Raw genomic sequence first — 13355 nt, 5'->3', positions numbered from 1 at the left:
GGAAGGATTGTTTTATTGTATTGAAAAGTTGGGATCATGTAACCGAATATACAGCTACATTTGCAAACTTTGGACATTTTAATGCTTGGGTGAGCTTTAATAAGGTTTTAGAACACATTTTGGTGTCCAATGCAGGATGCGGAAGGGATGAAGAGATGCATTTAGCAATTACCATCCCTAGTGAGCTCGTTTTCCACAGACAATTTCCTGCTTAATGATCCTTTGTATTGACAAGGTTTTCTCATTTTCATGACACAATGATGAGGAGGCATTAGGGAAGTGCTTGTGGAAGCAGGATTATTGTTATCTAAGTTAGTATGTTCTCAATTACATATACGAGAACACTGATTCATTGAAAATATTTAGTGCTGATATTTTGTAATATTTGTCATGTTGACATTGCCTATGCTTTTACTTCTGTTTGGCATTTATGTTTCTTCTGGGGATGTGAAATTGTAGAACAGAATAACTAGATTTTTTCTACAATCCCACCAATAGGTATCACGATTGACCCATTGATTTATATTGAACCCCAAAATCCATTAATTATGACAATATCATCATTTGTATGAAATTGTGGAAACCCATGGAACTCGATCCATCCACCAATTATTCTTTTAGAAAAATAGACATTCCATGAAATTAAATCCACAAATTAAGGTAATTTAATCATGTTGTACGTTATATTGTAAAATTACATTTATTGAAAAGTAAATCTATCGTACATATCTTATAAAATCATGTCAATTTGTGAGTTTATTTTTGTTGGATCTCTTTGTAGCTAATCATGTAGCACTTCTCCAATAGTTGAGGTTTTGCGTACTAAAATGGCAAATGCTAATTAATTGGTTGGTATTAACAAAATTTCAACTACTTAATTTAAAATCAACAGCTGCATTGGATTATATAGAAGAGAAACGCTTCTAACCGGTGTCTCCTGTAAAGAGGTCTTATCAGAGACAATAAGGAGCTGCCACGTAAGGGTTCCTCAATTGTGACAGTGGGGACGCATAGCAAGGGATCATGTGGCTTCCTTTCCCTTCCCGCTCGACTCTCTCTCTCTCTCCTTCAATCTCTCACGGGAAATCCCCCCCGAAATCCCTAACCTGCAACAACTTATTCTCAATTTGAAATAAGAGCGATGTCTACGAAGTATAAACGATTATGTCATTGAGGTTTTCCACTACATCTACCCAAAAACGTCATCGTAGAAATTCTCTTACGGTTGACAGTCAATTCTTTGGTACGATTTAGGTGTGTAAGTAAACGTTGGCACTCCCTAATCTCGGATCCCTAATTTTCCAAATCGCAATTCCAGCATCTGAGTAGGGGTGATAATCGGGCGGTCCGGACCGGGAAAACCGACCGGACCGGCCAATTCGGTCCGGACCGGACCGGACCGAGAGTTGTTCCGGTCCGGTCCGGTCCAAAAATAAGAGGACCGAATTAATTCGGTCCGGTCCACGGTCCGGCTGGTTTTCGGACCGGACCGGACCGGACCGAATTAAATATATATATAATTTAATAATTTATATATATTAAGTATATAATTTTCATTTGACTAATTAACCTAATCCTATCACTAATTCATCAGTAAGTAATTATTAACTAATACACATTTATAAGTTTATACTAATAGTAATATTTATAATTTTATAGTAATACTAAATTATTAATATTTATACTAATACAAGTATTATATTAATAGTCTAGAGTCTACTTCTAGACTCTAAAGTCTAATATGGTATTAATAAAAATATATACTAATAGTATATTAGTAAATTAGTAATAGTCTAACATAGAGTAAGAGTCTAAGACAATAGTTAATAGTTATAGACTTATAGACTTATAGTTATAGTAATATAGTTATAACTTATACTAAATCACTATAACTAATATTAGTATATTACTAACATATAGCTATAGCCTATACTATATTACTAATAGTCCAATACTAATACTATTAATCTATTATATAGTTATAAGTTATAACTTATATTGATCATGATTGATAATAACTAATCACTATAAGTTTATAGTATTAATGTATTATTATATAATATATAGTATTAGTATAGTAATAGACTCTAATATGGTATTAGAAAAAAATATACTAATAGTCTAGTACTAAATTACTAATGTATTATTATATAATATATAGTATAATAATATTAGTATAGTAATAGACTCTAATATGGTATTAGAAAAAAATATACTAATAGTCTACTTCTAGTACTAAATTACTAATGTATTATTATATAATATATACTATTAGTATAGTAATAGACTCTAATATGGTATTAGAAAAAAATATACTAATAGTCTAGTACTAAATTACTAATGTATTATTATATAATATATACTATTAGTATAGTAATAGACTCTAATATGGTATTAGAAAAAAATATACTAATAGTCTAGTACTAAATTACTAATGTATTATTATATAATATATAGTATTAGTATAGTAATCCTTGGCAAAATCTGTATTATTATTATTTTTTGTTGATACTCCATATATATTAACATACAAAATCAGTGGGTAGCAATCCTTGGCAAAATCTGTATTATTATTTTTTTTTTTTTGGGTTTTTTTTATTTTATATAGATTAGTTTTAACTTTTAACTTTTTTTTTATCATTGTATTTTTCAAAATCAAGTTTTTTAAATAGTTTTAGTTAAAAAAATATACCAAATTTGAAATGGGCCGAAAATAATTGAAATTGGACAAAAAAAAAAATCACATTTAGATGGGCTGAATGGCCCATTTTAGGCATGTCCAGACCGACTGGACCGACCCTGGACCGGACCGAAATGGACCGGACCGGACCGGACCTATATATGAGTCGGTCCGGTCCAGGGTGAAGAAAATGTAGACCGAATAGGTCCGGTCCGGTCCACATTATGGCCCAAGACCGGACCGGACCGGACCGATATCAGCCCTACATCTGAGTGCTCACAAAGACTTCTCATATCATCCGGTTTTGAAATTCGATCCCTAAATTGTGATGAGACATTTGAGCATAGTACCACTCCCAGTGTACTTGTCGTCCCTTTCCAAAAACGGGGTCGTTAAGTTAGCATCATTGGGTCTTGCAATGGTCTTGTTTGTGTGGCTCTATCTAGGCATAGGGATTTCTATATTTTGAATCCTTCAACGGGAAATTACAGGAAACTACCCGATCCTGGTATTTCACTCCGTGGGCACATATATAGGCATGGCTTTGGATATGATCCATCCACTGATGACTACAAGCTTCTCGTGACTAATTTCCTAAAGCCTCCTTCTCGGGAAAGTGAAGCCAAGGTTTTCTCTTTCAAAAGAAATTCATGGAAGAGGATTCTTTGAGGCCTCGACGATCCAGGTATGGCGGACGATTCAGCAGGGATCCTTTGCAATGGGTCTCTGCATTTGCATCTTCAAATGTGATGCAAGCCACTTTTTGGTTATAAAATAGGTAGGTTTGATTTAGCCGATGCCCTCCATGGATTTATTTGGGAACTGCGGGTATGAATTCATCGATACTTTGGGAAATCTTGGAGAGTGCCTGTGTTTTAATGTTTCTATGAGTGGGTTAATGGAGATATGAGGAATGATGGAATATGGAGTCATAAAATCCTGGGCACCAATGCTTAGAGTTGAATATTTTCCGATAGACCCGCTTTGCCTTTCCAGAGGTGGTCAGCTTGTGGCAATGAAGAATGGAATTGTTTTGACGAGAAGTAATCTTGACAGAGAGATTCTTGAATATGATGAGGACTTTAGTGACTTTGACTTACGTGCTGATTATGCAACTATATTTGTTGAGAGAGGGCAAGAAGGAATTCAATCCCCTGTTTGCGCGGTTCTCAATTTTATTCATGTGCCCCTTACGTGGCAAGCTGTCATTGGTCGTCGATATATAAGGTTTATAGGAGACACATGCAGCAAGTTATTCTCTATATAGAATAGCTTCAAATCCTGATCCATCAAAGAGTCCAACTTGCCATATGATGACAAGTCTTTGATGTATCGTTTAAGATAAGTAACCCGATCTCGAAGGCCGTTGAGATTATGATGGTTGCAACTTGCGTAAAGCTGGAGCTATATTTTATTTTCTATTGAAATTTTGGCTCATTGAAAGCCCCAGGTGATCACATTGGAAAGTTGCCATCTTAATCCTTAGAGAATACACACACCCTTATAATAACGAATCGTAAACCAAACTCCTTAATCATGTATTGGGCTTTCAAATCAATAATAATAAAGTAATTATGTGCAAATTCTGCACATTTTCTTTTTTTAAAAAAAAATAGAGTTTAGTATTAGAAAAATAATTTTTTTTATGTAGATTTTATATTTATCAATTTTTTTATAAAAAAAAAATGCATCAATATTACTCATCTTAAAACTATAAATATAATTTCTCATAATAATATATTTTTTGAGACAATTAATAATAAATTGCTTTGAATGGCATGTCACATGTATGGGTGCATTCTTAAACAACACCAATTAATAAGATGTTACACCATGTTGCTGTCGTGGGTAACACATGGCCCTCAATGATGTGATCCATTTTGTAACGACAACTATATATGTCACAATCAATTACAACCAAGTATATAAAAAATCATACTATATTTTTATTTTTAAAATGTTGCAAGGACAGTATTTTTGAATTTTTAAATAATCTAAAACACAAGTAATTATGTGATTAAATTTATTTATATAAATATTAGTTTCTAGTAAATATATTATCCAATAATAAAATTAGAATAATAATTGCTTCACTATATATATGTGAGCGAATTTACCCAGCTATGCACTCCTTCCAAGACAAGTTGCTCCGGCCATCTTATTAGGAGTTTTAAGTAATTGTACGTTATCATTTTCTTTATAAAAATAAATAACAGCAATAATATTAATAATATTTATTAACAATATTTTTTTTATCCTTACGAAAGAGCTCTTATATTTATTTATATTTTTAAGGCAAATATGGGGCTAGCATTTTTATATGCTTTTTGTTGAATTAGTGACATTTTTATAAAGTTCTAAAAAATAATTAACTAACCGTATGAAAACAAATGGGAATATTATTGGGATCTACATTATAGATCTAGCTTCTCCATAATGTATGTAAAGGACGTGTTTCACACTACTAATTGTACGAATAACCTTGTGACAACGAAGAAATGGCGCTGGTCGCCCTATATAAACTTCGATGCTTAAGTTAGTAACAATGTAAGGACAAAATGTATATGAAAATGAACTGTTTGTTACCTCTAACAAGTTATTTATAGAAGAATGTGGCGTGATGGCGACTAACTCTGGTTACCAATCTCATGTGCTTATCCTTCACGATCCCTTTGCAGGAGTTATCTTACTCAGGATATTTATGTCCAACTATGGGCATCATTCCTAGTTTTCGGAGATATCTTATCTAGTGATTGTGGTTACAAGCCCTCTATCTGTGGGGCTCTTAGCTTTAAGCTTCTAATACGCCTTCTTAGACTTATTGATGAGCTTGGCCTTAGAGATGGGCTCGAAGCCCAGGGTCTAAAGCCCCTAGGCACCATTCACTTGTAAGCTAGTTTTCAAGAATGAGTTATATCTAGTGGGTTCATAACAAAAAGTCATCCCACGTCTAAGGCCATGTTGCGACGGTTGCAATCATGCGACACGAGAGGTGATGTCGGCATAGCAATGTTCGCTCGGAGCTAAGAAAAGACCTAGCGCACAGCCAGCCAGTGTGAGTCCCGAGACCGCCATGGATGTTGGTTGTAAAGCGTGGTAGTTGTTACGATCCCACATCGACTAAGTATGGGATTGGTTGATGGTTTATAAGCCCGTAGACACCCTTCCCTTGTAAGCTAGTTTTCAAGTATAAGTTCTACCTAGTGGATTCATAATATGTTCACCGCTCTTATTTGTTGTTCAACCTTTCATTTGTATGTTTGTTTTTGTGTTACATCAAAAGATGGTAACTGTTAACGTATACAATTTCTGGAAAAAATAAAAAATAAAAGTAAGATCCTCAAATATGAAACAATATTACAATGACATGCAGAAAAGAAATAAAATAAAATAAATCAAAAGATGTAATACATATGTACATCTAAAGGGATTCGTTAAACTCAAAAGAAAACTCATACTCAAAAGATATCACATCCAAACAAATATCAAATAAAGTATGCTAAAACAAGAGAAAAGTATTTATAAAAAAGAAATTAGAAGATAAAAACAAAACTTTCGAATATGGGGAAAAGAACAAAGCCAAACAACAAGAACAATGGAAGTTATTTGTGCTCACTGGTGTTATTTGTTCTTCAATCTCAGATCTGTGCGTGTTGACAACAAATTATTTAATAATACACGTATGAGTGGCCCAGCAGTTTTTTTTGTTATATATATATTTTTAATATATTTAAATATTTTTAAAAAATAAAAAATATATTTAAAATTATTTTTTTAATCATTAAATAAATAAATAAAATTATTTTTGACCGGCTGTCAAATAAAGTGGACAAAATAGAAAGATAAAATAGCTTTTTTCATACACGTATAACGTGCAAGAGGGACGTAGCAGTAGTACTAAAATCAACTCAAATGTTATATCGTAGTACTAGTACCGACATGACTATTACCAAGATTAACATAGAAAAAAGGAAAATGCTGGAGCTCCCGCTGAGAGCTCCCGCTGGAGCTTCAGTGTATTTTTTTATGTGTATTTTTTAATTCTTTTTTTTATGTAGATGTTTTTAATGATTTTAAATATTTTTAAAAAATAAAAAAATTTATAATATTATTAAATAATACTTGCTTAATCACGAAATAAAATATAAAATATTTTTATATGATTTTTTATTTTACTTCGTGATTAAGCAAGTATTTTTTAATAATTTTTTTTTACTTCTTGATTAAGAAAGTGTTTTTAATAATATTCTAAATTTATTTTATTTTTTAAAAAATATTAAAAAATATTAAAAAACATTATATAAAAAACAACTTAAAAAAAAACACATACAAAAATACATTACAGCCCCAGCGGGAGCTCCCAGCGGGAGCCCCCAGCGGGGGCTGTAGCACGATCCTAGAAAAAAAGGAACTTTGCGTGTTACTTGATGAGTGCATATAATTAATACTAGCAGTAGGTAACGTCTAAAGGGACGTTTGCCTAATTTTTTATTTTATTTTTTTTATTTAGTAATTGATGAAGTATTTTTTTAATAATATTATAAATTTTTTATTTTTTTTAAAATATTTATAATGATTAAAAAAATACATAAAAAATAAAATAAAAAATAAAAAAATAAAATACACATTTAAGACATATTTTCGGACTATTTTTTCTTTAGTTATAACAATTCTCTTTAGTTAATAAAGAATATTATCATATTTAAATTATGTTAAAACTCTAATTATTTATATAGTTATACTTTTTTAAGAATATTTAACAAAATTTCATCATTTATTTAATGATGAAATATTAGTATTTTATAAATTAAATTTGATAATTTATTTATGATATGATATTTATATGTTAATTATCTATTGTAAATTAATTTAAATTAGTATTTAAATTTTTACCATTTGATCAAATTTATAGAGTTATGATGAAATGTTAGATTTAAATTTTAAAAAATTTCATTTTCGTCTCGCTTTCTCTTTCTCCCTCTCTCACCCCCTTTTTTTTTTTTTACCTAGTGATTAAGGAATTATTTTTTAATAATGTTGTGAATTTTTTATTTTTTTTAAATGTTTATGATGATTAAAAAAATATATAAACAAAAAATATAAGGAGATATATATGCACACATATATAAAAGGTTAATTGGCATCCTAGTATAGTAAGGTCGGCAATGACAGAAGCGTCAGATCGGCCAGACGACAGTAATTAATTAGTTCATATTTTTTTATTTTTTTCTATTTTTGCTATTTATTTGATTTAGTGATTGCGTTGATCTCTAAAATGAGCTTGGTTACTTTGAAATTAGTGGTACTTGTGTAAAATCCTGTATGGTGTAAGATTTTCTAATTGATAAAAAAAAGCACGTTTGCCACATCTGTCAAATTGAAGAAAAAAATAAAGTGTAATTTTGAATATTAAAATAATATAATGTATAAGAATAAAATCATTATTTATTTATGTTCATCATTTATTATGAAATTTAAATTATAAATTTAAATTAATTAGATAATTTTTTTTTCTTAAAAATGTACAATAAAATTTCACTATTTATTTAATGATGAAAAATTAGTATTTTATAAATTAAAGTTGATTTTTAGTGTATGATATAATAAATAATAATAGGATATGCGAAAAAACATGCAAAGAAAAAAAAATAGTTTCTTTATTGTTCATTTAAAACTCAAAAATCAATATTTTTTTCTACTTTTTATTTCTTCCTCTCTCTCATTCCCTACGCACTATTGCGGTATTACGTCGCACATTGGCATTCACACGGACAAACCCAAAAAAAAAAACTCTTTACGGTTCATCATACTATTGATGAACAGTAATAAGATATGCGAAAAAACATGCAAAGAAAAAAAACAGCTACTTTACTGTTCATTACTGTTATGAACAGTAGTAAACAGTATACATATAGACGCTTTTAAATAATAGACAGATATGTCTTTACTTTTTCCTTGTATGTATTAATTAAGTACAATCATCTCTCTATCATCATGTATTTAATTAAGAGTTTTGTTATATATAATCAAGTTTGTATATCAATTTATATATTAATATTATTATCTTTATATTAAAATTTAAATTAATATTATTTTTAATAAAATTTATTTTTTGATAATCATATTGAATAAATAAAAATATTAAAATATAAAAAATAGATCAGAAATGCTGCGTGCTGGTAGGTGGACTGGGGCTAGCTAGCTATATATTAAAATATAAAGTTGGAAGTTACTATTGCATACATGCTGATCATTATCAATTGATCACATGGCTAGCTACCAATTATACTGTGCACTATCACGTGGGAAATTGATTGTGTTGATATTTTATCCATCCACCCAGTCAAAATAAATTAATCATATTAATCTTACTTTACATGGCTCTATCTCTAATTAACTTAATTGAAAGTGAGCAACTTATAACAGCTTTTTGATAAATGAAGTGATAACTATTCATTGATATATAGTATATTGATATTTAACATGATGAACTTGGTAATTATTAATTAATATACAAAATAGATTTTCCCTAAATATTCATAAAATCAGGACCATCTGAATTTTTTTAGTAATTTTAGTAATAATATACAAAACAACATCGAATGAGTATGCATTAAAAATGGAAAAATAAGGACCACATGATGATAAAGTTATCCATAAAAGATGTGATACAAAAGTGGATCCCATGCATGCGCGCAATGATTGCTGCACATTAATTGTTAAAGAAGGTAATTAAAAAAATATATACACTTTAACATTAACTCTTTTTAATAACTTTTATACAATTATATTATGTTAAATGAGGAATATTTTTATAAAATAACTTATATTAAAAATAATATCATTTTATATAAATATTTTCAATTTAGTATATGGTTGTATAAAAATTGTAAAAAAAAGTTGTAAGTGTCACACCAAATGAGCAAGAATGATATATGAGTCGGGCTACTCTATCGCTCGGAGTAGTCTGCTCAATTTGAACCTTAAGTTAAATGTGTGTGTTTTTTTTTTTTTGAAAAAGCATGCGTAGTAGTTGATGTAGGGTATCATCGGCTAATTAATTAAAATATGTCCCTAGCCCCAGGACAGGACAGAGGCCAAAGTCATCGGCTAGCTACTAATTTGGGGGATTTTCTAGATGAAGAGTCGACAACCGGCCTACGGACAAATTTGGTGGGATGCAGCGTGGGCACCTTTTAAATATGTTTTTGAATTTATTATTTTTAAATTAATTTATTTTTTTATTTATTATTTATGTATTAAATATTTAATAAAAAAATAAATAATAAAAATTAAAAAAAAAATGTAGTGTGTAAAAATTATATGAATAATAAAAATTTGTGTAAATTTTTTTGAAAAAATTAAAGCGCACAACCATATATATAATATTGAAACATTCATTATTTATTTATTATTATTATTATTTTATGATGTGATATTAATGATTAATAATAATTTATTATATTTTATTTATATACTTATTATTTAATATCACGTAAAATGATGAGAAAAAAAATAAGAAAAAAAAATATTTCTTGTAAAAATGCATGTTAGTGCTGGTCCACATGTTGAGTTAGGTTGGTAGTAGATGTGATGAGCATTGAATGATTAGACTCTGTGTGATGGAGACAGTCACCACATCATGCCACAAATGGGACGGCATTAAGGACCTGATATATATATATATATATATATATTTATATATATATATATTTGTTTTTTTTATCAATCTCCAGAAAAGAAAAGAGATATGTAGACTTGAATCGAATCGGTTGTTACATATGGTTGATTTTTGGTTTTTGAGAATAGAGGAATATAGCTAGATTTGTTACTTCCTACCTCAAAATTATCTCTAAATTATTATTTATATTTTAGTTTTTAACTTTTCATCCATCTAATTAAAGGTTGAATTATAATATACAATATGTTTCACTTATATAATCAGTGTATTTCGCTTCAAAGTGTATTTTGTCAATAATCAGTGTATTTTGTTTTAAAATGTATTACGGAACAATGTATTCCGAGCGTATTTTATCTTATTATTCTTGATCAAGATAATAAAATCTTTTACAACTCTTTAAGGGTAGGTTTGGGAGTGAGATGAGAATTTTATGTTTTGTTTTAGTGTTTAAAATATTATATTTTAGTATTATTATTATATTGAGATTTGAAAAAATTGAAATGAGATTTAAAAATTTTAAATTGTTTATTATATTTTGTATGCGGATTTGAAAAATGTGTAATGATGAGATGAGATGAGATAAGAATTTTATGTCTCATCCCACCTCCCAAACCTGCCCTAAATATAAGTACGTTGTCGAATTACATAAATTTTTATATCGTACGATTGAAATATTTTTTTATTTATTTACTTTTCTATAATCGTTTTTCACAACATTTGTAGCTAGGACGGTTCATGACTTTTAATGTGCATTAAATATTATAGAAACTAAGATGAAAAATGTTCGGTTAATGGTATATATTAATTAAAAAAAAATACTGATATAACGAAATTTCAAGTATTTACTTTAAACTTGTAACAGTTGGGTCATTAACAACATGATCTAATTCATGATCAGTCCTAATTATTTCCTTGTATATATTAATTATATAATTGACAATTTTGTACAATTATATATATATATATATATATATATATATTATATTAGTACTCTTTCAACAATACTTCACGCAATTAAAATAAAAAGTCAAATTCAAGGTGTCGGTGAAGGCTGTAAACTATATTAATGGCTAATTAAGTTGCATGCAAGCAATGTTGGGCAGTAGCGTACGTGGTAGGTAATGTCCTTTATCAGAAGTTTCTTATTAAAGTTCCAATATCATTTCATCTTGCGGCATGTTATACATGTGTGTGTACTCTCTCTCTCTCTCTCTCTCTCTCTATATATATATATATATATATATGTATATGTATATATATATATTCTTTAGTCATATATGTGATACATTTGGAATGAATTTGTATATCATCTTAAATTCAACCCTAGCTCGATCGAGGTCTCATCTAATAATTAATCCTATATTAAATTTTATCAAAGCGGGACTAAAATATGCATGAGAATATTCTTCGCCCGTCATATTCCTCACCCCACTACTCCCCCCTTAATTTAAAATTAAAGCAAGCATGAAAATCTAATAACATACAAATCATATGTATGAAGAGATCTTGTGTTATGATCATTTCTAACAATCATTAAGGGTGGTGACTCAGGTTAATTAGGTTTGGATGGTGAGTTGATATATATCAACTTATATAATTTCAACTCAACTCATGATCTCGTCTCAAATTTCCAACCTATTGTTATTTCATTTTCTAAATTGGAGGCGTCAACATGAATTAATTACAAAGGAAATTATATGAGAAATTTCTTTTAATTATATACGAACAATTCTACTCATCATCCGGCCACGTACATATATATACACTATATGATTTTTTTAATTTTTTTCTTATTAAATATGTGATGTACGGATAATGAGTAGAAGAACTCAATTAGTTTAAGAGGAATAAAATTAAAAAAAAAAACTAAAAATAAATAAATAAATAAATGAATAACAAAACTGTTTAACTATTATAACATTGATTTGTGAAAGAATATATAATGGATTAGAGTTGGAAGTCCTGGTACTGCATATATATGATATGGCTGCAGTGATTTAAAGATTAAAAAATGATCTCCTGCCATTTAGCTATAAACAAATAAATAAACCTAACTATATAGCTATATATATATAGTAGTAGATCAAGTACCATATCCCATTTTTTCCAACCCAGGATCTGAGAATATATTTGTTAATTGATGGCACTGCTAGCTTACGCAATAACCTCGTGACTGAAGAGAAATGTAAAGCTCAAACGAAGACAAAGCATTTGTTGAAATGCCTCAATGGGCGTTAACATTTCTGAAATAGTATTTCCGTAAGTTCCTTTCCTTCATACAGTGCATGACTATTTATAGAAGACTCAGAATATCAAAAATAAATTTACAAGAATATTCTAGAAGGTGCTATAGAGGCACGGCCTTGTCATTGTTGCCATTCTGTTGAGAAGTTTGTTGTGCTTTCTGTTGTGGTAGTCTGACAGTAGATGCGTGCTGTGTAGTGCTGTGTAATGGTGGCAAATATTCTGTTGTGCTAACATCCCCCCGCGATTCAAGCGGCACTTCATGAATGGTGAGGCTTGATCGTAGAAGTGAAAAGCGAGCTGTGGAGAGCGGCTTTGTGAGGATATCAGCAATTTGATCTTTGCTTTGAAGAAACTTGACAGCAAGCGCTTTGGCAGCCACGCGATCACGAACAAAGTGATAGTCCAATGCAACATGTTTGATGCGTGAGTGCATTACAGGATTAATAGCTAAGTAAGTGGCACCAAGATTATCACAAAATAAAGTGGGAATATCTGAAATAATAATTCCTAATTCTGTCAACAAGGATTGTAACCAGAGAATTTCACAAGTTGTGTTTGCAACAGATTTATATTCAGCCTCAGTCGAGGATCTAGCTACCGTGGGTTGTTTCTTTGAACCCCAAGAGATTAAATGAGAACCAAGATAAATACAAAAACCGCCTGTTGATTTACGATCATCTGGGCAACCAGCCCAATCGGCATCGGAAAAGGCTGTTATCTTAAAGGAAGAGATAGGAGAGAAGACAA

At 29.7% G+C, this 13355-nt stretch overlaps 1 pseudogene; it reads left to right on the top strand.

The window, feature by feature from the left end:
- The first annotated feature begins 155 nt into the window (after nt 1-155).
- Nucleotides 156-3349, top strand: LOC118348886 (annotated as a pseudogene).
- The last annotated feature ends 10006 nt before the right edge of the window (nt 3350-13355 follow it).

The sequence above is a fragment of the Juglans regia genome, chromosome 7 (assembly GCF_001411555.2).
Source record: "Juglans regia cultivar Chandler chromosome 7, Walnut 2.0, whole genome shotgun sequence".
Classification (NCBI taxonomy): Eukaryota; Viridiplantae; Streptophyta; class Magnoliopsida; order Fagales; family Juglandaceae; genus Juglans; species Juglans regia.
The sequence above is the reverse complement of the archived record's forward strand: the minus strand, read 5'-3'. Positions and strand labels throughout refer to the sequence as shown.